The sequence below is a fragment of the Felis catus genome, chromosome C1 (genome assembly GCF_018350175.1).
Source record: "Felis catus isolate Fca126 chromosome C1, F.catus_Fca126_mat1.0, whole genome shotgun sequence".
Lineage (NCBI taxonomy): Eukaryota > Metazoa > Chordata > Mammalia > Carnivora > Felidae > Felis > Felis catus.
Window position 1 is genome coordinate 196760614 of NC_058375.1, and position 27948 is coordinate 196788561.

Below are 27948 nucleotides of genomic sequence, written 5' to 3' on the forward strand. Positions count from 1 at the left end.
AATGTACTATCTTAACCATTTTTAAGCATAGATAGAGCTCAGAAGTGTTAAGTACATTCACACTGTTGTATAGCCAATCTCCAGAATGCTTTTTATTTTACACAATTGAAGCTCTGTACCGATTAAATGACAATCCCCATTCTTCCCTACCCTCAGCCCCTGGCAACAACCCATGGTACCTTCTGTCTGTATGGATTTGCTACTCTAAGCATATCATATAGGGGGATGACATGGTATTTGTGTTTTGTGATTGGCTTATTTCACTTAGCACAATGTCCTCAAGATTCATCCATGTTGTAGCACAGGTCAGAATTCTCTTCCTTTTTAAGGCTGAATAATATTTCCATGTATGTATATACTACATTTTGCTTATTCACCGGTCAAGGGACACTTATGTTGCTGTGACCTTTTCTCTATAGTGAGCAATGCTGCTATGTGAAATTTACTCTTTCAAGATCTAAAACCTAGTGTAGTAAGCAAAAATCTTAGATGGCCCCAAGATTCCCACCCCCTTGTGTATATGCCCTGCATAATCCTCCCTCCTTGAGTATAAAGGACTTTAATATGATGAGATATCACTCCATGCTTGTTACTTTATATGAAGGAATGGATTCTGAAGATGTAAGTAAAGGCGTTATCAATTGACTTTGACTTAATCAAAATGGAGATTGAACTGGGTAAGCTCACCCTAATTAAATGAGTCCTTAAAAGAGGATAGAATTAAAGCCAGAGAGAGATTTCATCCTTTTCTTAAAGAAGCAAATGATCATTTTGTGAATCTGTTATGGAGCTTTGTGACAAGAATCTAAAGGTGGACCCTTAAGGTTTGAGAGTTCTCAGCCAATAACATGCAAGAGAATGAAGACTTCAGTTCTACAACCACAAGGCATGGAATTCTGCCAACAACCAATGACTTGGAAGAGAACCCAGAGCCTGATATGAGAGTGCAATCCAGGCAGACACCTTGAGGTCTTTAGCAGAAGACTGAGCTAACCTGTACCCAGATTCATGACCAAACAGAAACTGTAAGATAATAAATTTGTTTTAAGTTGTAGTAATTGGTTATGTAGCAATAAAAATAAATAAATCTAGTTTTGGATTTGGGGTAGAAGTCTTTCTTCATTTCCATTATTTCCTAAACACAGACTACAAACCATAATTATGGCATCTCTGTTAAATTAAAGTCACCTTTGGGAACATCAAATATACAATGTATGACATATTTAAGGGATATTAATGTTTGTTCAACTTTTTACTGACATAAAGATAATTGAATTTATACAGAGGTACTTCTGATTGTTTTTCAGATCTATTTTTTATAGTTTTGTTTCCCCTATTATTTTTTGTTATTATTGCTATTTGTATGCAAGTGTGATACTGGTATATTTGTGTATCCTAGTATGTTTTGAATTAGGAAAGTAGAGAATCATGCTTACTTGTATTGTCTCTATATAGTTAGAACAGTGATATTTTAGATTTTTTCTGTGTATCTCTCAGTATTTGAAGTTATCAGAAAAATAGAGATGTGAGTTTAAAGGAGGAGAGAATATTATAAAAATATCAATTGACTGTTGATTTTTACCTTATTTTGAAAAGTTCTCTTCACTGAAAGCTCTCACTAGGCAAAATTACTTTATAGGAAGTGATGTCTTTGTCTCAAATGGTTTTTGCCCCTCAGGTGACTCTAGTGAGTCAGAGAAACCTGTGTGGGCTTCACACATAATAATTGCACCTCACTTCACAAATCAGAACTATGGGATACATTATCTACTACTTTCTAAGTCTACACGCCACATATAATTTACTGACCCATTAATAAAGCGTATGTGTTTTGATTTTTTTTCCAGTAGTGGCAATTGAGTTAAAAGTTTGAGAAAACTTACAGATAAGAACAGTGAGAAATACAATACCAGAAGGGAGTAGGGGAGAAACATAAACCAGGGTCACTTTTTCAAGAAAAACAGGAGGAATTCTGATAGCACATTCCTGCAAATATCAAGTTTCAAGTATTTAAATCTTTAAAATGTATTTTTCATGTTTTTACTCTGTTTTCCCCTACCCCCTCCTTTTTGTAGTGTGTGCTCTAATGTACTTTCTGAGCCAGGGCAGGTACCATTACCTGAATAACTTTGTGACTAAGTCAAGTTCTTAGGTCTGAAAACTTCCTGGCATAAAATCTAGATTTAGGGTATTTAAAGAGATTTTTGTATATATACCCACTTTCTAAATGCATACATCTTAATGCACATCTCTAATATAATCACTTTATTACTTTAAATTTCCTTGTAAGAAAGTTTACTTTTTCCTCATGTTTGCAGACACGCCAGGTGATAAAAGGATGGAATGCTTTAACACTCCTCCCCACCTGCCATAGTCCTCCTGATTTGATTCTGGTTTTGCTCCTTCGGACTTAAATGATCTTTCTGGTACAGTACTGGGTAGAATAGCATTTGAAAAATAAAACAAAGGTAGAATGTTTAAAATGGTATTGACGAATCACTAAATTCTATACCTGGAACTAATATTATACTGTATATTAACTATCTGGAATTTAAACAAAAACTTAGAAAAATAAACAAATAAAATGACATTAATGCTCTTCTGTTGAAATTACTTTTAGAGTAAATAATTAAGTGGGAACTAATCTCACCAAATTTCACTGTAAAATTAAGTATTACTCTCTTAGTTATCTGAGCCAGTAAGGAAAATAAATGGACTGCAATTGTGATGAGGGTGATTTCTCATTCACTTTTGGCTCTTTTTTTAAATTTTCTTTTGCTCTGATAACTAAGAACCCTGTAGTTGTTTTCTGTTTTTTTAAATATTAGATCCTTAAATAAAGCAGGGAAAAATAATCCACTACTACCACTCCCAAGCCACCTCCAAATAATGGGAATTTCTGGCTTATTTGCAACAGAAGGTACATCTGCAAGCTTCTGTAATAGACAACCAGGAAATGTAAAGGAACAGCAGCCTTTCTGTACAAACCAATAATGTAACTGGAATAGCAATCCGTCTTCCAGGGAACAAAGGCACTGCCACAAGGAGTCCAAGTGTTTGCTCTTTGCCAACATTCCCCCAAATCTACAGACATTTTTAGAAAGAATGCCTACACCTCCTATTCAGAAAGTAAAAAACGAGATCGGCTAAGCTTTGAAAGGTAATATTTGGGTTGTGTTAGAGCCTAGCATTCTATTTCTTTGTTCTGTTTCTGAATTCGCATTGACATACAAATCATTTCATTTCTTTAAGTATTTTAAGGTAATTTCTTTGAATTACTCTTTAAGTAATTTATTTAGGTGCTCTAGGTATTAAACATGTAAAATAACTTTAGATGTAAGGATTAAAAGTGAGGCATGAGGACAAATTGTTATCAACCGAGTTTTCTTTAAATAGAGCGAATCACATAGTATTCACAAAAGCTTTTATTTTTTTTAACGCTCCTACATATACATTTAAATAATATTTTCAACAATTTTCATAGTGTACTTAAAACTGAGGTTACTTTCATCTTTTGCATGATATAATTTCTTATAGCAGCTCAAGTGAGAAAGCTTCTGAATTCCTCTATTGAAAACAAAAATACCCTCTTACAGTAATTATGGAAGCATGAGGATTAGAATATAACACTCAACCTAAAGAAAATTTAAAAACAAAACAACCACATCTTAAACTATAATATGATCACCTTCCTTTTACTTCTTCCTTATTCCTTCTCTATGATCTTCTATTTCTTTTACTCGCTATTTCCTATTTATTTGCAAGGTGAAGTTTTATATTAATCTAAATTTTAAGACTTTTTCAAAAAAATGTTTAATGTTTATTTATTTTTGAGAGAAAGAGACAGAGACAGAGCATGAGCGGGGGACGGGCAGAGAGAGAAGGAGACACAGAATCCAAAGCAGGCTCCAGGCTCCGAGCTGTCAGCACAGAGCTGGACCCGGGCGGGGGTGTGAACTCATGAACCATGAGACCATGACCTGAGACAAAGTTGGACTCATGAACCACGAGACCATGACTTGAGACAAAGTTGGACACTTAACCAACTGAGCCACCCAGGTGCCCCCTAAATTTTAAGACATCTTAAATACTATTACCCATTGTGGTTATCATAATCATAATATCCTTATTGTTATATATATTTAACCATTTCTAAAATACCATGATGTTTGAGTACTACAAAACAACACATAGCTACAATATATGAATTTGGGCCAGAGTCAGACCGAGGGTCACATTCTAACCTTAGCACTTGCAAAATTTGTGGCTTCAGTTTTCTTACATATACAATAGGGATAATACCTAACAGGATTGTAGTGAATGTTTAAATGTTTCCTCCAACTTAGCTTTTCTAAAACTGTACATATCATTTCCCTTTCCAAACTTGTACCTCCCCCAAAATGCCTATTTTTAGTAAGGGGCAAAAACATTACATTTTGAAAGAAGATTAAATTATGGCCGGGGCACCTGAGTGGCTCAGTCGGTTGGGTGTCTGACTTTGGTTCAGGTCTGATCTCACCGTTTTTGAGTTAGAGCCCCACATTGGGCACTGCGCTGACAGCTCAGAGCCTGGAGCCTGCTTCAGATTCTGTGTCTGCCTCTCTCTCTGACCCTCCCCCCTGCTCACACTCTGTCTCTCTCTCTCAAAAATAAATAAACATTAAAAATTTTTTTAAAAAAAGACTAAATTATGATCAATTCCCACTGGCCCAATTTAAACATCCAGTCACCAGGTCTGATAATGTTCATTCTGATAATATCTCAAAAGATACTCTTCCCCACCCCCACTGAGGCCTCCCCAGTCCAGGCCAGGAATTTCACACAAACTGCTCTTTACCCTCTTAACTGGTCTTGCTGCCTCTCACCTTGCTCCTCGCATATCCATTCTCCAGTCTGAAGCCATAGTAATTAAAAAACAAAAACAAAAACAAACACAAAAAACTATGTGTCATGTCACTTCCCAGCTTATAAACCTTCAGAGACTTCCCTTTGCTCTTGGGATGAAAACAAGCTCCTTAAAAGGCTCATTGGGCACCCTATGACTGTCCCTGCTTCCTCCTCCTCTCACCTCTTGCATTCTTTGTCTCATAGTTAATTCCCTTACTCCTCAAGTTATAGCTCAGGTCTATTCTTTGCCTGGAAGACTCACTTCTTCTCTTCCTGGCTAAATTGTACTCATGTTCAGGTTGCAAGTATCACTTATTCAACAGGCGTTTTACAATACCAAGTGTAGCCTAAAATTAACATTGCATTCTGAATGAAGAGTCCTCAAATTACAATTAAAAACTCACTTTGCCCCGATAGAGTATAGAGGTGGACAGGAGGGAAGCTGGGAGAAAATAGGCCGGGGCGGAAGAAAATGGGAATTTTGAGACATGATGTCTATAGAGCAAGCCATACAGTAACCTCCCTCTCCTTCTCTCACATCAAGTAAGGTAGGTTTACACTGTGCTGTGGCAAAGAGTTTATGATATGATCCATGTAACTGGATGGAAGAGAAAAAGATAGTATAACCCCATGCAAGCAATTAATAGGGTAGGAACAGGATAACTGCTTTTGTGGTGGGAATACTCTGCCTTCTTTGATCTGTGTCTGAAAAAAGGATCTAAGAATTACTATTTTTTTCATTCAAAAATACTTATTTTTTAAACCTCTTATTTTGGGATAATTTAGATTCACATCCAGTTGTAAGAAAACAGGAATCTTTATTACAGCATAAGGGACAATGAGAAATTGCATATTTTTAAGGGATACAAACTTGATGATTTAATATACATATACATTGTAAAATAATCACCAAATCAAGCTAATATATACATCATCATAGTTACTGTGTGTGTGTGTGTGTGTGTGTGTGTGTGTGTGTGTGTTTGTATGTGTGTGGTGAGAACACAGGCATAGTCTTTCAGCAAATTTTAAGTATACAGTGTAGTACTTCAGTACCTTAACTACAATTAAGTTGTACATCAGATCTCTTGTATGTTACATCTTTTGTTAGATAAATACAACATATTCACCTTGCATAACTAAAACTTGCACTTCATGACCAACAACTCCTCATTCCCCCCTCCTTCTATCTCCTGGCAACCACCGTTCTACTTTCTGGTTCTATGGTAACATTTTGCCTGGGTCAGATATGGGCCATACAGGATAGAAAGAAGAGGTCCAGAGCCATTTCAAGTCCTGTTTCAGAGGAAAACTTGAGAGGGAGAAGGATTCTCATGCAGGATACTGGATGGAGTGAGTCATCATCAAAACAGGTTGGAAGGACTAAATAACCCAAGGACTGAGAAGAATCCTGAGCATCAAGCAAGTTTCCATTGGAAAGGAATCTAGTGATATGAATATTGAAGAATTCAGGATAGAGGGCTTCTGCTGGCAGGCCTCAGGCTATCACCAAGGAAGAAACTTAAGAGCTTCCACTTTTCCTTCTTCCATCTCAAATGGCAGTTCTAGAGGGGCTAAAGCTGTAGCAAGCAAGCTGTTGAGGCAGAGCTCCTAAGAAAAAGAGCTCTTGTACTCCCTTTCTAGATGGCAGTGGGATGGCAATGGTGTCCTTAGCTGGCAGAGGGAGGGGTGAATTTTACCTCTGAATGAAGATTAAAGTATTAATGAGTATCTTGGAATAGATGTTATCAATTGAGATAGTCACTTAATGGTGACTGTGGAATTGCATATCTCAGAGTAAGCAGAAAAGTCCTGGTCACCCTGCCCAAGTCCCACCCAGGGCCAGTAGACAATGCTACCAAATAAATGTTAAACAGACAAAGAGAAACAACACATGTGTTTTCTTTAGGCCATCTTTCGTGCTTTTTAGCATTCTTTACACTTCAATAACCATTTTAATATCCATCACACCATCCCTAAAATTAGTCATTGTAGAGACAATTTTGTGAGGAGTGGGGTTGATATGAGTGGAAACCATGAGGTGGATCTACAAAATGGTCCCTGAATACCACATTAGATTGTTTCCTTTATACAGTTAAAAAGAATCCCATCTGCCAAAATTATGTATACATACTTTGTTTTAGATGTGCTCATTATGAGGAGTAATCAGAATCTATTCTAAGTGTTTTTATGCTACAAATTTTGATTTTCTTATAAGAATAGTATAAAAGACATAATCTGCTTTTTCTCAAACACCTATATGTACATTAATTGAGTAGGATGTAGAAAAGACTGCTTTTCTACACATCCATATTTACATGTCAATAAATTTAAAAGTGAGACTAAAGGTGCTAGTTTAAATGGACTCTTAATTCTGCTAACAGTAGTCTCCCTCTAGATTTCCCTTCTTTCTTCTGGTCTTCTCAATTTTTTAAGAAAGAAAACTCAGTATCTCAGATGGAGTCAACTGTCCAGTATAACTGTAGGAGTCCTAGGTCAGGTAGATAAAAAGATTAAATGAAATATTATAAGGGGACCCTGGCTTTGGAACAGACTGTTCAGTGTATGATATGGTCCATAGGCAAGTTAGTTAACTATTAGAAGTGTCAGTGTCCTCGTATGTAAAACAGGATTATATCATCGATCTCACAGAGTTATTGTGAGGATTAAATGAGATAAAATATATAAATTATTTAGAACAATGCCTAACAAAATGGAAGAGATCACATGCATACAGAAGATACCTACTTAATATGCCCCTGATACACTATTTTAAGCAAAAATGGAACTTTGTTTATTTTTTCCATCCAAACGAGGAAGCTCGCTACGACATAATAATTTATTCCCATTGAACTTTAAAAAAGAGCAAAAACATTAGTGTAGGGATGATGTTTTCTACTAGAACCAAAGCAAATGATTTATAATAACAAAATAAATTTTAAGAAATTATTAGTAACATGGAAATAAACTCATGAATTTAAGAGTGTGTGTGTGTGTGTGTGTGTGTGTGTGTGTGCATGTGTGTATGTGCGTGTTATCTGAAATATTTGAGGTACAAATGGTATATTCAATAAATAATTCTGGGACAACTGGCTAGCCATTTGAGTAAAAATCAAGATTCCTATTTCACTTGTTAAACAAAGAAACATTTCGGATGTTAAAATATAGTATATAAAAAGAGGAAACATTTAAATACAAGAAAAAATGTAGATGCATATTTTTATAGTCCAGAGATTTTATCACCATTTAAAGCATGATATTAAACCCACAATCACAGAGAGAAAATTATAAAATTGAGAACATAATAATTAAAAATTCATAATGGGAAAACAAACAAAATTAAAACAAAACCCCATTAAAATCAATGAACTAAAACTTTTAAAAACCATAAATAGGCTAAACACAGAAACAAACAAACAAAAAAAGAGTATACACATGACTGTTGCAAAAACACAGGAGCTAGGGATTAATTCAGAAAGTATTGTTAGTTGTGACTCAATTACAATTTGGCAGAGGATTCCATCTATCTGTACCACTGCTCTGAATAGGGCTTAAATGGCCTTCCTCAGGAGTAGTGGCTGTTAAGGAACATTAAAGACAGAGGTGACTTTAGAGATTATCCTGGTTTACTGTCTGCATTTACAGACAAGATAACTAAGACTTGATGAAGTTAAATCACTATTAACAAAGATATGTACAAGACTAGTAAGAACAGGCTAAAACAAAACAAAAGAAAACAAAACAAAACCCCTCCCTCTTTATTTGGAGAACAAGGAGGGCAAAGAAATCTTTGCTGAGGAGGGGGCACTCCAAGCTCAACTCACAAGGATGAGTATTAATTCCTCTAAATCACAGGGGGATTCCAGGCAAAAACATAAACCAAAAACAAAAACAACACACATCCTATACAAATGCCTGAGGCACAGTACAGAAAGGGAAGTCCAGCATATTGTAAGGCATTAGGCACAACTGAAGTTCACAGAGTATTAATGGTGTTAAATGAAGTTTCAAATGTGTGTCACATGCTAAATAAATATGTGTGTGCCATGCTAAATGATTTTAATCCTATTTATGGTTGATGCAGAAAACTTTTACAATAAAGCGCTAATGTTATGAGGCTAGCGTTTTAAAAAGGAAACTTAGGAGTGCCTTGGTGGCTCAGTCAGTTAAGTGTCCTACTCTTTTTTTTTTTTTTAATGTTCATTTATTTTTGAGAGAGAGAGAGAGCACAAGCAGGGGAAGGGCACAGAGAGAGGGACAGCGGGACAGAGGATATCAAGTGGGCTCTGTGCTGACAGCAGACAGACTAATGTGAGGCTCAAACTTATGAACCATGAGATCATAACCTGAGCCTAAGTCAGACACTTAACGGACTGAGCTGCCCAGGTGCTGTTAAGCATCCTACTCTTGATTTCAGCCCAGGTCATGATCTCTGTTTGTGGGATCAAGCCCTGCGTTGGACTCTGTGTGCTGACAGCAAGGAAACTGCTTGGAATTCTCTCTCTTTCTCTCTCTGCCCCTTCCCCACTCATGCTGCATGTACTCTCCCTCTCTCTCTCTCTCAAAATAAATAAGTAAATGAACTTTAAAAAGTAATCTTAGTGGCCACTCAAAGGATGGAGAAGAGGAAAGAGTTTAGAGATTAAAAAAAAAAATCTTTCCTTCAAGATTCTGCTGAAATATTCTAGTAGACTTTTTGGGTCCCATGTTGGAAACCATGTCTTCCTTCCCATTGTCCTCTTTGCACTTTATGTAGGTCTTATTTTTATGCATTTATTATACTGACACATATGAATTTCCAATTCCCTAAATAAACTTAGATTCCCCAGAAGGGATACACTTACAACCATTCTACCAAAAACAAAACAAAACAAAACAAAACAAAACAAAACAAAACAAAACTCTATGTAACCAGCATTAAAAATATCAGTTAAACTACACATAAGACTAATGTCTGTATGGACTTCAAAAGGAATAATTCCCATATCCTAAAGGGAAGAGAGAAGAAGGAATAGCACAAGCAAAGGCACTGAGACAGAAGAAGGTGGAAGAAGAGGTAAAGGAGGGGGAGATAAGGGGGGAGGAGAGGAGAAAACAAAAAGAAAAAAAATACTATAACCTTAATAATAAATATCCTGTTAATATTGAAATTTCCCTGATTTTTGTTTTTGTGATTGGTTGTTAATAGTTTGATTTCAGATACAAAGTTATATAAGCATTGTGATTGCCTGATGTGTCTAACTCTTTTTTAAACTATAGGCTTCCCTACATAGTATCTTTTTTTAATTTTCTTTCAATTTGTCCTATGTTCTTTCGCTGACATGATAGAAGCCAGTTCACTTAATCCTCTAGATGATATTACTAATTCCCCCTTCTAGACAAACCCCTAAAAAGTGGTTCCTCATCAGGACTTTAGAGACAAGTATTTATTTGCTTAGTATCTGCAAAGAGATATGTTAAGACAGATCCTCTCTGGAAAGTACTTTGCACTAGTGACTACCTCTTATAAGAAGAAAATTATGTAAATTTGATAAATGAATATTTTTTTAAATGAAGTTTACTTATTTATTTTGAGAGAGAGAACATGAGCAGGGGAAGAGCAGAGAGAGGGAGACAGAACCCCAATGCAGAGTCTGACGCAGGGCTGGATCTCACAACTGTGAGAGATCATGACCTGAGCCAAAACCAAGAGTCAGCTGCTTCATGGACTGAGCCATCCAGGCGCCCCATGAATATTTTAAAAGTAGTGTCTGAGCACTGAGGAGTTAATTTCACTACTAACATTTTCCTTTATAAGCTAAGGAATTCCAGTTTATGTATCTAAATCTTTGAATATAGTAGAGGAAACCATATAAAATTGCCTATAAAAAAGAGCAATTTCGGGGCGCCTGGGTGGCGCAGTCGGTTGAGCGTCCGACTTCAGCCAGGTCACGATCTCGCGGTCTGTGAGTTCGAGCCCCGCGTCGGGCTCTGGGCTGATGGCTCAGAGCCTGGAGCCTGTTTCCGATTCTGTGTCTCCCTCTCTCTCTGCCCCTCGCCCGTTCATGCTCTGTCTCTCTCTGTCCCAAAAATAAATAAACGTTGAAAAAAAAAATTAAAAAAAAAAAAAGAAAAAAAAAAGAGCAATTTTGCTTGCTAAACCTAATGGAAATGAAAATGATTTTACTTTTTCACAATTTAGTCAAATAAATATTATTTATAATTATCTAATATATGTGATATGCCATATTTCAATGCATTAATCAAGCAGATTTATAAACATCTAGATTAACATCCAGATTCCTTTTCAAAGACAGATTACTGTTTTATTTTCTATATAATTCTCTGATTCAGTGTCAAATTTGTTCTTAAAAAGCAACTGGATATATTTGGCAAGATGTGAGAAAGGGAGAGGAAGTGGAAACTGAAAATGTCTATAATGACTTAAACAGATTACATATCATTAGGATCCCTCTGGGATGTCAAGGTCAAAATAAGTGAAGGTGTTCACTGCTCATCAGTGAAAGTCAGGGAGCAGAGTGTAGTCACTTTCTAAGAACTATTATCCAACCCCATAGAACCAGGATTAATTTACAGAATTTAATGCTTAGTTGAAATAAAAATGTGCTTGTTCTCAGTGAATTGAGGATGAAGGTACATATAACAATCGTAGGTCTGAACTGGAATTATTTAATAAGCAGTCTGGTTGGAAGCAATTGGTCTCCAAGGAATGTTAGGCAATTTTCCCTCAATTTGAGTTTAACATCACGCCAGAAAAAGAACTCTAATGACTAGTTACAAAGTGACTGCTGAACAGACTTCTCTCTACCTTAACAAAAGGCAAAAAAGAATATTCGAGATGAAAGTAGCCACTATTACTCATTTGATTAGGTCTTAAAAGGCTCTTACTCTGGATGTGGAGTAACAGGAACAAATTTGAAGCCCTTTGGCTGGCTCTGGCGTCGGCCCTAAAATCCTCCGAAAAGCATATTATAGATGAAGAGGGGTTTTGCAGAAGTACAATAACTTGGTGGCTTTCCACAGCCACTTAACAAACCTCAGCCTCACAGCCTTACATAGGAGAAAACAAAAATGGTCTTGCTTTAACAGGGAGGACAACTGGTAAATAAAGGGGGAAAAGTATTCATGTTATTCTGTAGAAGATCAGACATACATATATGGATCTCAGATTTCCAGCAAAAATATCATAACCCCAGCAATGTGATGTCTGACAATCTTAATGTATGCACTGGGAAGAAGGTACTGCCCTTGATCCAGGAAGGAAGTTACTCCAATGAAGACACAAAGGCCCTTTAATAATTTCTGATTTTGCTACAAAAGGCCATATTTCATTCTTTCTCATTGCCAAGTAGTATTCCTGTGGATCCTGAGAAACTTAACAGAAGACTGTGGGGGAGGGGAAGGAAAAAAAAAAGTTATAGAGGGAGAGAGCCAAACCATAAGAGACTCTTAAAAACTGAGAATAAACTGAGGGTTGATGGAGGGTGGGAGGCAGGGGAGGGTGGGTGATGGGCATTGAGGAGGGCACCTGTTGGGATGAGCACTGGGTGTTGTATGGAAACCAATTTGGCAATAAATTTCATATTGGAAAAAATAATTTCTGATTTTGATCACAATAGTCTCGCTGTCATTACAGTAATCATGGAGCAAAAAAATGAATATGTGAACGCATCGATGCATCAGAAAGTTTTTGAGAAGCATATTTGATCCATTCTTAGCATTACTGGCTTTGGCTGTATTCTGCTTCATTTCCAAGAGGGTACAAAGGTGAAATACAGCCAAGTGTCATCTTGCCTTTGGCATTCTGTATCAAAGGAAAAAACACCAGTCTGGTATTCAGAAATTAATGTCATAATTTCATTTCTGTGACTATTGAGAAGTCATTGAAACTCTCCATGACACAGTTTCAAGAATTAGAGTAAATCAATATTATCAAAAGCTACAGAAATGCCAAGAAAAATGAGGCCCAAGCAACCATGCAATTCTTTTGCACTGTAAGCTCACATTTGAGAGATTAGCAGCAAGATGGTAGCTAGGAATGAAGTCTAATTGTATGGATTTAAGAATCTAGGCAGTGAGGGGCCCCTGGTTGGTTCAGTTAGTTAAGTGTCCAACATCGATGGCTCAGGTCATGATCTTGTGTTTGGTGAGTTCGAGCCCCACATTGGATTCGGTGCTGACAGCTCAGAGCCTGGAGCCTACTTAAGGTTCTGTGTCTCCCTCTCTCCCTGCCCCTGCCCCACTCACACTCTGTCTCTCTCAAATATAAATAAACAGTAAACAAAAAAAAAAATTAAAGAATGTAGGCAGTGAAAATCCAGAACTATCAAAGATACCCACCTGAATCTTAGACTCATTGCAGAGTTGAATGGAGACTTAGGATCATCTAGTTGATCAACTGAATTTTACAGGTAAAGAAAGTAAAGACACAAAGGTTAAATGGGTTTTCCAAGGTCAAAAGCTCCTGAGAGGCAGAGCTGGGATTAATTCCAGGTTTCCTAATTCCAATCAAACATTTTTACTACTATATAATAGTGAATAATTAGAAATGGCAGGAAAAGGATAATTGCAGTAGATGGAGTTAAAATTTCATTAATTACATCATTTTCTAAAAGTTCCATATAATCTTGAAAAATTAAGAATAAGACGAGTTCTGAGATACTACAATTTGCTACGGAGTCCTTAACTTCTGTCCAACAGGAGCTATCACCCAGTATGTCATTCTTCACTAAAATGAATGAATCATGTTGCAACCAACTGTCAAAACAAGAGTTTTTAACTTACTATTGCATGAGTTGGCAAACAAGACAAATTTTTTTAGTAATTTTTTAATGTTTATTTATTTTTGAGAGACAGAGAGACAGAGCATGAGCAGGGGAGGGGCAGGGAGAGAAGGGACACAGAATCTGAAGCAGGCTCCAAGCTCTGAGCTGTCAGCACAGAGCCCAGCGTAGAGCTCGAACCCACAAACCGCAAGATCATGACCTGAGCTAGAATCAGATGCTTAACTGACTGAGCCAACCAGGTGCCCCAAACAAAACCAATTTTTGAGTGAAAAATAAAATGTTGAAAAATTACTCCACAGTCCTCTAGGAGGTGAGACTTTGCAAATGATGGAGTAAGGAGTTCAGGAAAACAACAATATAACTGGTGAAAATCATTAAAACACACCTTCATTTAGAATATATGGATACTCTCCTGCGGGCACAGAGCAAATGGAGAGACATTTATATAAGAAAATCTACCATATCTCTATAAGAACAGAAAGTGCCTATGGAATTTGAGCCATGTCCAGCTTCACCACCTGCACCCCAGTGCTCTGTGTTATGGAAGCTCTGACAAAAGCATGCTCAGCTCCTGTTCTTCCAGCTTCCAGCCTGGGGCTACAATTTTACCTGAGGAGGGACAGACTATGACATTATCATCTTCTCACCTCACTCTATCCCAAGTTGCAGAGGCTCTGTTTCAGACAGTTATAGACAAGAAGACCAAGTCTTTTTCCCTCACCGAGGTCCTCGATGATATAGCAGACGTTCTACTCCAAGTACAGGAGACCAAGAATACTGGGGCCTAACCACCCTCCCGCCCAGGACAGGGTTCCATGTCAGGGAGGGCAAAGCAAGACTAGGGTTTGATAGTCTCCTTTCATTTGCCCCCTCAGGGTAGAATGTCACTCCTAGAAAAGCAGATCCCCATCTCTAGCTCCTGTGCAGTGGTACAGGGATTCTGCAAAGAGAACTTTAGGATAAAGAGCTCTGCAAGTCTGCCTTTGTAAGGAGAGTGGAGAACTCCATGCCTAAGGAAGATTGGTAGGTCTGACATAAGCAATACAGAAGAACATCCAGAAGTTTAGAAGACTGAGGAGGAGTAGATACAGCCAACAAGAATCCTCTCAGGGTCATGGGGAAAAAACCATAATTCAACAATAATAGTTGGGAAAGTTAATTCTCCACTTACAGTGGTAGATAAAACAACTAGACAGAAGATTAACAAGGAAATACAGAACATGAACAACACTTAAAACAACTAAATTTACACATCTACATTCCACACAACAGCAGAATACACCTTTTCCTTGTGTGGATAGAGCATTCTCTAGGATAAATCACACATAAGCCTCAATAAATTTAATAGGGTTAAAAACATCCAAAGTGGGTTTTCTGACCAGAATGGAATGAACTTAGTGATCGATGATAGAAGGAAATCTGAGAAATTCACAAATATGTGTAAATTAATAAAATACTCAAATAACCAATGGGTCACAAAAGAAGAAATCACCAATGAAATCAGAAAGTATATCAATATGAATAAAAACAAAAATACAAAAGATAAAAACTTAAGAGATTTAACTGAAGCAGAGTTCAGCACGTATAGTAAGAAAGAAAGATTTCAAATCAATAGCCTAACCTTCCACCTAAACTAGAAAAAACAAAACAACAACAACAAAAACAAAAACAAAAAACCACTAAACCCACAGCAAGCATGAGGAAGGAACAAATAAAGTGGAAATAAATAAAATAAGGAATAAAACAGTAGGAAAATCAACAAAACCAAAAGTTGATTCTTTGATTAGAATAGCAGAATTGATGGCACAAAAACGGACACTCAGATAAATAGAACAGAAGAGAGAACCCAGAAATGGACCCACAAACATATGGCCAACTAATCTTTGACAAAGCAGGAAAGAATATCCAGTAGAATACAGACAGTCTCATCAGCAAGTGGTGCTGGGAAACCTGGACAGTGACATGTAGAAGAATGAACCTGGACCACTTTCTTACTTCATACACAAAACTAAACTCAAAAATGGATTAAAGACCTAAATGTAAGACAGGAAACCATCAAAATCCTTGAGGAGAAAGCAGGCAAAAACCTCTTTGACCCTAGCCACAGCATCTTCCTACTCAACACGTCACTGGCAGCAAGGGAAACAAAAGCAAAAATGAACTATTGGGACCTCATCAAAATAAAAACTTTTGCACAGCGAAGGAAGCAATCAGCAAAACTAAAAGATAATCAACAGAATGGGAGAAGATATTTGCAAATGACATATCAGATAAAAGGTTAGTATCCAAAATCTATAAAGAACTTATCAAACTCAACACCCAAAAAACACAAATAATCCAGTGAAGAAATGGACAAAAGACATGAATGGACATTTCTCCAAAGAAGACATCCAGATGGCCAATCAACACATAAAAAAATGCTCAACAAATCTCATCATCAGGGAAATACAAATCAAAACCACAAGGAGATACACCTCCCACCTGTCAGAATGGCTAACATTAACAACTCAGGCAACAACAAATGTTGCCGACGATGTGGAGAAATAGGATCTCTTTTGTACCACTCGTGGGAATGCCAACTGGTGCAGCCACTTTGGAAAACAGTCTGAAGGTTCCTCAAAAAATTAAAAACAACTACCCTACAACCCAGCAATTGCACTACTAGGTATTTATCCAAGGGATACAGGTGTGCTGTTTCAAAGGGACACATGCATCCCAATATTTATAGCAGCACTATCAACAATAGGCAAAGTATGGAAAGAGCCCAAATGTCCATCCATGGATGAATGGATAAAGAAGATGGAGTATTACTCAGCAATCAAAAAGAATGAAATCTTGCCATTTGCAACTACGTAGATAGAACTAGAGGGTATTATGCTAAGTGAAATTAGTCAGTCAGAGAAAGACAAATATCCTATGACTTTGCTCATATGAAGCCTTTAAGATACAAAACCGATGAACATAAGGGAAGGGAGGCAAAAATAACATAAAAACAGGGAGGGGGACAAAACATAAGAGACTCAAATATGGAGAACAAACAGAGGGTTACTGGAGGGGTTGTGGGAGGGGGGATAGGCTAAATGGGTAAGGGGCATTAAGGAATCTACTCCTAAAATCATTGTTACACTATATGATAACTTGAATGTAAATTAAAAAAATAAGTTAAAAAAACAAAATCATATTTCATATCTATCAAAAAAATAGCAGAATTGATAAACCTTTAGCTAGACTGTCCAAGATAAAAATGAGGAGACTCAAATTACCACAATCAGAAAGAATGAATACCATTACTAATCTTATAGGAATACAAATTAACTAAGAGGATTATATAAAGAACTAACTATATAATCAGAGTAAGATAACTTAGATAATAAAAAGTCCTAGAAAGACTCAAATTACTAGAACCAACTCATGAAAAAATACAAATTCTGAATAGACATATAACAAAGGATTAAGTAATTTAAAAAATCTCCCACAAAGGAAAATCCAGACCCAGTTGGCTTCACTGGTAAATTGTACCAAATATTCATGGAAGAACTAGTACCAATAAGCTTTCCAAAATATAAATAAAGTAGGATCACTTCCCAGTTATTCTTTGAGGCCAATGTTAACCAAATGAAATATCACAAGAAAAAACAGAAAAGAACAAACAGGTAAAAACCAGTGCAATATCCCTTATGTGTATAGATGCAAAAGTCCTTAACAAAATATTAGCAAGCCATACCCAGCAATCTCTAAATAGAATTATTCACCATGACCAAATGTGATTGGTCCCAGAAATACAAGGTTGGTTTAACATCCAAAAGTCAACTAATGTAATAAATCATATTAATAAAGGATTAAAAACATATAATTAATTGATATAGAAAAAGCATTTGACAAAATCCAACACTCTGTTATGATAAAAAATGCTAAACAACTATGATTACAATTGGGCTAACTCAATCTGAAAAGGAAATCTTTGAAAAATCCACAGCAAATTATACTTAATGATGAAAAACTGAATGATTCCCTCTACAATCAGAATTATGTCAAACATGTCCACTCTTGCCACGTCAATTAAATATTGTACTAGAACTATTGTACTAGAACTAAGGTTCTAGTCAGTGCAATTAGGTATTTTTTAAAGCATTCATTCATACTAGAAATGAAGAAGAAAACTATCTCCATTTGCAGATGATATGATCTTACATGCAAACAATCCTACATAATATGCACACATGCACATATACAACTATTGGAACTAAAGAAGTTGGCACGATATCAAGATACAAGACAATATACCAAAACAATTGTATTTCTTTCACAAACAATACAAAATCCAAGAATGAAACTAAGACAATAATTCCATTCATAATAGCATCAAAAAGAATTACTTAGGAATACATTTTTAAAAGGAAGCTAAGGACTTCTAAACTGAAAATTACACTACAATATATTGTTGAAAAAATGAAGAGCTAAATAAATGAAAGAAAAAAAAAAAACTCATGTTCTTGAACTGGAAGACTAATTGGTAAGATGGCAGTACTTCTCAAATCGATCTATAGACACAGTATAATCCCTATCAAAATTCCAGGTTGCTTTCTTGTAAAACTGACAAGCTGCTGTTAAGATTCATATAGAAACTCAAGGGACCCAGAATAGTCAGAACAATCTTTAAAAAGAGCAAAGTTGGAAGACTCAAGATTCACAACTTGCCAAAAAGCTATAGTAAGTAAAACAGTGTGGGACTGACATAATATAATAGACATTTAGATCAATGGAACATAATTGAGAATCCAGAAATAAACCCATGCACTATGGTTAACTGATTTTTGATGAGGGTGCTAAGACAGTTCAATGGGAAAAGAACAGTCTTTCTAACAAACAGTGCAGGGATAAATGTGTATTTACATGCAAAAAAAATGAAGCTAGACCCTACTTCACAATATCCAAACAAACAAACAAAACATTTCAAAATGGATCAAAGACATATATGTAAGAGTTCAAATTATAAAACACTTAGAAGAAAACATAGGAGTTAATCAATAAACTCTGCACCTTGGACATGTCATTTACCTTAACTTCTCTGAATGACATTAAAGAGCTGTTGGCCAAGACCCACTAGATATATTTTCTTTGGGAATCTGTAACTTTACAATGTTGATTGTATCTTGGCACATATAAAGGCAGTTGAAATATAAAAATATTTGTTGAATAAAGATCTCCATGAATTGATTCATACCTATATTTCTAAGCTACCACTAATTTTTGCATGGATGTGAAACAACTTCAATTAAAGCAAACAGAAGAACTTAAAAAGAAAAAAAAAAGCCTGAAACACAGTTTAAATCAATATTCATTGATTTCTGGGACACTAAATTCAAAGTGCAATAAAGAGAGAAGTTCCTAAAAGAAGTGGCCATATAGACACTAATCAAAGAGATAATACATTTACAAGGTAATGCAGTCTCAAGTTCTTTAGGAACATTTGCATAATAAGGTAGTAGAAGCTTCATGAATGCAATGTTTGAGTACAAAAGACAATAATCTTCCATCACTGTTGAAATCATTAAAAGCTATAAACTGCTGCATTGAAGTATGTAGTTTTAGATAACGTTCAATCAAAATATTTATTCATGAGAAAGCATACCTTAACAATAGACTCACAAAATATGTCATTTTTCTTGTTTTTTGTCATTAAAGCAATTTGCTGTTGTTATAAGGTTATTATGATGAAACATAACACATTTGAAGTAATTGTGACATTGGCTAAATATTCTTTCCCCAAATGATTCATAGTTGGAAAGGCACATCTACTTTTCTAGAGTGGGTAAGTCATTTCACTTTGTTGGAGTATGTTAGTGAAGACAATAGACAGCTATTGAATGCTATCCATGACAGTTGCTCTTTGTCTATTGTTATATTTAATTGCCTCAATAACATTACAAAGTTGATACTGATACTCTAGCTTTATAGAAGAGGAAACTGAGAAGTGAGGGAATTGAATACCCTGTCCATGTCACACAGCTAGCAGAATAGGAAGGCTTAGATACAAATTAGTTCTGACTCCAAATTTTGCTCTGTTCATTGCATTTTTCTCGATAGTAACTTCCAAATGTTTGCATTCAGGCCAAAGGACAATAAGTGAGTATGGAAGTTGCAGCTCCAATCAAATTTTGTTGAATGTGACAGGCAACATTGTCCTCACCTGAGATTAAGAGGATTTTTTTTCAGGGGGTAGGGGTGCCTGGGTGGCTCAGTTGGTTAAGTGTCTGACTTTGGCTCAAGTCATGATTTCATGGTTCATGAGTTTGAGCCTTATATTGGACTCTGTGCTGACAACTCAGAGCCTGGAGCCTGCTTCAGATTCTGTGCCTCCCTCTCTCTCTCCCCACTCATGCTCTGTCTCTCCCTCTCTCTCAAAAAATGAATAAACATTAAAAAAATTTTAAACTAAAAGAGGATATTATTACCCCTACTTTTGCAATTCTTGTCTTAGGGGGATATTGTGTTATTTCTTTGAAACAGTCCAAGTCACCAGACTCTAGCTATCATGGTGGCAAGGCAGTGATAGGAAGCGTAGCAGAATGATAATTCTCCATATTGAAATGCCTAAATTCACAAATTCTCAAAACTTAATCTTTCTGAATCCACAGTGTATTGTCCCTCTGACAGCTCCATCTGTTATGACATAGAGTAGACCTCTGAGTGTAGAAGGGACAAACAGGACAATTCTTCTGGAATGAGTTCCCTGGAGAAAGATGCATGCTTACCAAAGCAAGCAAGAGGGCTTGACAGTAAGAATTCATTCCCATTATTAGAATATTGCAGATTGTTTTAGATGTGCTAGACAAATCTTATTATAACAAAATGCAGAGCTTTACGTGAACTCGTACCGCTACTTAGCATTAGACCCCATTCCTAGCTTTTGCTGCTGTGCCTAATTGGTCATTTCAGTTCCTCCACTGAAGGGATGTTTAAGTGCTTACTAAGTGTCAAGCCTGGGCTAGGCACCTGAGACCAAAGGTGAGAAAAAAGAAAGCCTCTATTGTTGTGAAGCCTGAATTTATTAGGGGGGCATAGGGTTTCATCAAACAATTAAACAAACAAGTATATATTTAGAAGTTGAATCAGTGCTAAGAAGATGTATACCTATGTCTGTATAGTGCTTAGCAAGTACCTAGATACTTTGTCAAATACCACCTTAATAAAAATTCACAACAGTCTAGGCAGGTAACAATTACCTGTATTTTACAAGGTGACTAATACTCATAGAATCCAAGGGCATTAGAATACAAGAGATGTTTTAGAGTCCGTTTGATCTTGTTTTTCAAGTTCAGATTCTCTCAGACACTGATTTCGTGGTTCTGTGGAGGAACTTGTATTTATTTGTCAGCAGCTTACAGGCGATTCTAAAGGGGTGCTGGGTTCTACAATTTGGTCCTAGCACGGCCATCCACCGAGTGCTTTAGACTCCTCTTCTTTCACCAAATAATCTTCAAAACCTTGTTTAAAACTTACTAGTCACGAGGTACTGCCAATTTCTAGAGGCATTCCAGAACATCTCAGGACCATGTTAACTTGTCCAAGTTCACAGCTAAACTACAAAAGTAACATTCAAACCCAAGTCTTAGTTTTCATTAGAGGGCTCTTTTCACCATTATACATCTTTTCATCTCTTTACACATAATGAAAAATGAGCATAAACAAGTTAAGATTTTTTTTCTGAAAATTAAAGCACATAGAATACTAAAGTGTTATGCCTTAGAAAATTTTTCTGGAGGATTTTTAAAAGAAGTATTAATTAATGGCTTTAGTTAATCCAATTTTCATTCAAGACAAGCTATATTTATTTTGTAAAAATGCTTTAATTCGTATAGGCTATCGAGGGTTTCATGTACTAACTATCTTAAGACATTAAATATAATACTTAATATATGTATTCTAATGGTATGGTATAACTTGGATGAAAACCAGAATAAAATTATATAATCATTGAATTAATTCTATATTAACATTCTTATTAAATAACCTTAAGCATTTCTCATAACGACTGGGGTATCTAAAAGGAACTGTACACTAGACTTATCTCTGTGGGTAGTATATTTCATTTTGGGTGGTATTTCTCAGAGCCAAAGGGTCAGAAAAAAATAAAAGCAAAAAATCTCATGTAACTTTACATATGAATAGAAAAAGACAAGAAATTGAGTTCTCTACTCTGTATTTATTTTGTAAAATTTTCTTTTAGGTTTATTTATTTTTGAGACAGAGCACCAGCAGGGGAGGGGCAGAGAGAGAGGGAGATACAGAATCTGAAACAGGCTTCAGGCTCTGAGCTGTCAGCACAGAGCTTGATGCGGGGCTAAAACCCATGAACCGCCAGATCATGACCTGGGCTGAAGTCTGATGCTTAACTGGTTGACTGAGTCACCTAGGCGCTCCACATTCTCTACTCTTTAAACAGTTACATAGTTTATAAATATCTTGATGTAGAGAAATATATTACTTTTTGTTTATATATTATTCATCAGAGTTAAATGAATTGAAAGAAATTATTGAAATAGCAGTCATGGGGCATACTAAGAAGACATTTTCAATGTAATTTCATATACTTTTGAATTTTAATGCCAAGATTATATGTGAATGTTCTCTTCAAAATGGAAAAGAACACAAATAAATTTGTTATGGCTAAAAACTAAGGTTTCAGACATTCTAATGTCCTCTGTTATATTTATGAAAACCATATCAATTTAGAATCTAGTTGCGAGGAATATGTCTTCATTTGCTCATGATTTTAACCAGAGAGCTTTAATTTATTCTGTTAAAATATTTAAGCAAAATAAGAATTTAGAATAACTAAACAACCAAGAAAACAAACACTAAAAGAATGAAAATTTTTATATTCACATCAATTGGTATATTAATGATGAATCTATTATCTAATTTAATTAAGACATTTAAAAATATTTCTGAAGGGCTGTATCTAATTAGTTCATATTAACCTAATTAAATCATAATTTATATTTGAATTAAAAAACATTTTAAAATATTCTATATTTCAGACTTTTAATTACTTCAACTTTTTAGATAATTCATTAATTATTTACTTGATAAGTGTCTTCCATGTAAAAAGGAAAGTATTAGATCATAAAAGAAATAAAAATGAATAAGACAGATGCTTTGCCCTATTTGATTTTACTGCATGATAAAGGAAATTGAATCAATTCAATTTGACGCAACAGTATTATTAAGTGCCTATTTTAAGCAATAACTAAACTAGGCTAGACATCAAAAAATGAATAAACCAGAATTTCCTGCCCATGAGATACCCTGTGGCTTAGTGAGGGAGACAGAAAGGTAAACAAATAATTAGAATACAGTATGAGGGGCGCCTGCGTGGCTCAGTTGGTTGAGTGTCTGACTTCAGCTCAGGTCATGATCTCACAGTCAGTGGGTTCGAGGCCCACGTCGGGCTCTGTGCTGACAGCTTGGAGCCTGCTTCAGATTCTGTGTCTCCCTCTGTCTCTACCCCTCCCCTGCTCAAGCTCTGATTCTCTCTGACTCAAAAATAAATATAAACATTAAAAAACGAATACAGGGGGCGCCTGGGTAGCTCAGTCAATTAAGTGTCCGACTTCGGCTAAGGTCATGACCTCATGGTCTGTGAGTTCGAGCCCCATGTCAGGCTCTGTGCTAACAGCTCAGAGCCTGGAGTCTGTTTTGGATTCTGTGTCTCCTTCTCTCTATGACCCTCCCCCGTTCATGCTCTGTCTCTCTCTGTCTCAAAAATAAATAAATGTTAACAAAATTAAAAAAAAAAAGAATAAAGTATGATAGGTGATCTAGTTGAAATATATATATTTTGGGGGCACCTGGGTGCCTCAGTAGGTTAAACGCCTGACTTGATTTTGGCTCAGGTCATAATATCAAGGTTTATGAATTTGAGCCCCAGGTTGGGCTGTGCACTGACAGTGTGAAGCATGCTTGGGATTCTGTCTCCCTCTCTCTCTGCCCCTTCCTCATTTGCTCTCTTTTTCTCAAAATAAATAAAAATAAAACTCTAAAAATTTAAAAACAGAAATATATATATTTTCAAATGAAGTCAAAGTGTAAGGAGAAACTAAACGTCTTGAGAGAAATAAGATAGTTCATAGACTGGTGAAGTATAAGGGAGCAGTGAGGTCAAGAACCAGATTATTTTGGTAAAAGGGATCTCTATGTGCAAAGTCACAGAACACAAATTGCTCATTGAAGAATGGCTTGTGGAAAACAGTTTGCATCTAAGAAATAAGATTAACATTCACACTTCAAAATGTTCATTCATCAAAAGACAGCTTTAAAGACTGAAAATGCAAGCCACAGACAAGGAACACAGTTGTAATACATGTAACCTGTAAAGGCTTGTAGGCAAAGTATTTAAATTAGTTTTATAGCTTAATAAGGAAAAGAGGATCAATCCAATTAAAAATAGTCAAGAGTCCTAAATGAACATGTCAAAAAATAGGATATCCAAATGGCCATTTAATATATGAAAATGTGTGCAACCTAATAAAAATCAGAGAAATGAAAAATAAAATCACAATGAGATACATACCTAATATTATCTACAATTAAAATGATCTACAGGGGCCCCTTGGCTCAGTTGGTTAAGCGTCTGACTTTGGCTCAGGTCATGATATCGAGGTTCGTGAGTTCAAGCCCTGTGTCACACTCTGTGCTGACAGCTCAGAGCCTGGAGCCTGCTTCAGATTCTGTGTCTCCCTCTCTCTCTCTCTGCCCCTCCCCTGTTTGCACTCTGTTTCTCTCAAAAATAAATACACATTAAAAGAAAAAAAAGAGGGGCGCCTGGGTGGCGCAGTCGGTTAAGCGTCCGACTTCAGCCAGGTCACGATCTCGCGGTCCGTGAGTTCGAGCCCCGCGTCAGGCTCAGGGCTGATGGCTCAGAACCTGGAGCCTGTTTCTGATTCTGTGTCTCCCTCTCTCTGCCCCTCCCCCGTTCATGCTCTGTCTCTCTCTGTCCCAAAAATAAATAAACGTTGAAAAAAAAAATTAAACAAAAAAAAAAAGAAAAAAAAGAAAAGAAATTATCTACAATAGCAAGTTAGCAAAGATATGCTTATGCCTATAAGTATGTATCAGTACTATCAAATTGAGTAAAACTGTCATTGTCTACCAAAGTTTAGCTTATGCATACTCTAGGATCCAGTAATTCAACTCTTAGATACATACTTAACAAGACATAAACATCACAAGATATGTACAGAAATGGTGATAGCCCTGTTAGTTATAACAGACAACATTTGGAAACAATGCACATGTTCATCCACAGTAGAAATAAGTATAACAATACTCTACAGAATTAAATTCTTTATTTTTAAACTAAGATTTCATAAAAAAACATGAATAGAAATCATAATAAAAACAGCAAATAAGGCTCACATGAAGAATACATGCAATATGATTCCATTTACATAAATGTCAACAACAGACAAAATTAAACTACAATGTTATAAGTCAAGGTAGTTATTTTGGAAAGGAAATAGGACAGCGATTGGGAATGGCATTCAGGGGACATATAGAAAGCAATGTTAAACTTCTTGACAGGTACTGGGGGTTAAGGGAGTGTCCACTTTTTTGTAATTCATGAATTACTTCGTAATTACTTGTAATTCATGAATTACTTGTAATTCATTTTTACTTAGTATGTATTTCTGTATATTTCTTATATTTCATACTTATTTATAAAAGGAAGAATAATACTTCAGACTTGTCTTTCCCATACAAATTCTCATCTTTCAATAATGACATTTTTTTATTTCTGAAAATATTAATGTGCTGAGCAATTTCTGCTTTTAACTTGGAATGAAGCTATTATTCTGTTGGCACTCAGCAATTACTAAATTATAAAATTAAAATGGCAATAACTCAATCATTGCACTCTTGACTAAGGATAAAGTAAGACATAGTCTACCAAGAGAGAAAGGACTGTAATTCCAAGAGAAGTTGAAGATTCCCTCAACAATTAGAGAAAATCATATTACAGGAAAATAGCATTATCAATTATTTAAAAGTTAATTATTTGAAAATGTATTGCAAATATACTACACTTTTCATCTCAGATACAGACCTGGGACCTCATTTTGATGAAGTGAATTCCCTGTTTGTCTCAGGAGCTCTTTAACCTCACTTTTTGTTTTGATGCTGTACTTTCTCTATAGTTTCAGAAATTTTACATGAACAGGAGCTTAGTGACATATGATTGATAAAATCAGCCCTGAATTCAGTTCTTTTCAATTTTGTATGTCACTTACTTGAGAATAATGCAATACGCATTTCAACATGATTAAGTTGTAATTGATTTTAAATTTTTTTTTAATTTTTAAGTTTATTTATTTGTTATGACAGAGAGAGAGAGAGAGAGAGAGAGAGAGAGAGAGAGAGAGAGAGAGAGAGAGAGACACCAGAGGAGGAGCATTAAGAAGCAGAGAGAGAATCCCAAGCAGGATCTGCACAGTCAACACAGAGCCTGACGTGAGGCTTGAACTCACAAACTCATGAACTGTGAGATCAGGACCTGAGCTGAAACCAAGATCGGGTGCTTAACCAAATGAGCCACCCAAGTGCCCCAAGCTATAATTTAGTTTAAATGGAGTGTTTAAATCTACTAGCAATTCCACATTTCTTCATTAGTACTGCAGCACTGAAAGCAAACTTATAACAGTACGATATTCCTATAGGTCTCTCTGAACATGAGAATTCTATAGCATTTCACAAGCCATAGATCCCTGGGCTTGTATTTTAGTTGCTTCCTGTCAACCATTCTGAAATCACCGTTCTCTGTATGTTTTTCCTGGCTATCTATCTTCTTGCACCTCTCTTACCAAACTGTTTCTTTTCTTTGAATGTTTCGTGCTCCCTGACGCTCAGGGAACTTCATGATTCCATTCAGACACACTTTTTCCTCTTTTGGACTTTTATTCTGCTTCCTGGGTATTTTGGTGGTGGTGTATTTTTTCCTAGATCTTATATTTTTCCACATCTCTTAATAAGTGATAACAATAACAATATTGCAACAATAAATCATTAATATTTATTGAGTGTTTCTATACACTAGGTACTATTTGATTCTACAGATTATATATATACATATATATATATGATTATATATGTGTATATATATATGCATGTGTATGACTATATATATGATATATATTATGTTATATATGTGTATGTTACATATAAGCATATATGTTGCATTTATAATTTTATGCATCTGTAATAATTACATTTAATGAATGTTTCCTATATCGCAGCCAGAATTCTAAGTATTTTATTTTTTAAAATACCATATTTTAATTTAAATTTTAGTTAATGTACAGTGCAATATTGATTTCAGAAGTGGAATTCAGTGATTCATCACTTACATACAACACTCAGTGCTCATCACGATAATTGCTCTCCTTAATACCCATCACCTATCTAGCCCATCCTCCACCTACCTTCCTTTATCAACCCTCAGGTTGTTCTCTATCATTAAGAATCTCTTGTGGTTTGTTGCCCTTTCTTGTCTTTTCCTTCTCCTCCCCATATGTTCATCTGTTTTATTTCTTAAATTCCACATATGAATGAAATCATATGATATTTGTCTTTTTCTGTCTTATTTTACTCAGCATAATACTCTCTAGGTCCATTCACGTCATTGCAAATGGAAGATTTCATTTTTTTAGATGGCTGAGTAATATTCCATTGTATATTTATACCATATCTTCTTTCTAAATATTTTGCGTGTATTAATAACTTAGCATTCATACAATGTCAATATGGTAAGGGCTAACTAACTCTCTCTGTCATTTTTTCAGGTGAGGAAGTCAAGGCCTGGAGAGTTTAAATACTTTGCAGAAACTCCCACAGCTTGTAGGCTACCAAGGGAAGATTCAAATCCACATGGGTTGATTCTAAACCTCAAGTTCAAAAATAAATAAACAAAACGAACAAAGAAACCTCAAGTTCCTAGGTTCCTACTCTTGTCATTTTAATGGTAGATATAAATTTATTCATTCTAAGGACATCCTATAATTTAGTTAGAAAAAGGTAGATTTCCTGACACTTCAGTAAGGAGGAAATAAATCCTCTAGCAAAAATTAGATACCAGAGTTTGCATCTGCTGTAACAAACGGGCAGCCAAACTTCAGAACTAAAATAAATAAATAAATTAAAATAAAATAAAATAAAATAAATAAAATAAACCTCAATGCATTATAGCTGACTGAGGTTATAATTTTATATTACCAAA

The 27948-nt window shown here is 35.7% G+C and overlaps 1 protein-coding gene and 1 long non-coding RNA gene across 7 annotated transcripts in view; one reads left to right on the top strand and one right to left on the bottom strand.

Moving 5' to 3' along the window:
- ERBB4 (erb-b2 receptor tyrosine kinase 4) overlaps nt 1–27948 on the bottom strand; it is a 1138707-nt gene that overhangs the window by 637863 nt on the left and 472896 nt on the right. The window lies entirely within an intron of this gene.
- LOC123379263 lies at nt 908–27751 on the top strand. Its single transcript, XR_006583517.1, has 3 exons — nt 908–1025; nt 2319–2426; nt 27515–27751. It is a non-coding gene; the product is annotated as an uncharacterized LOC123379263 (long non-coding RNA).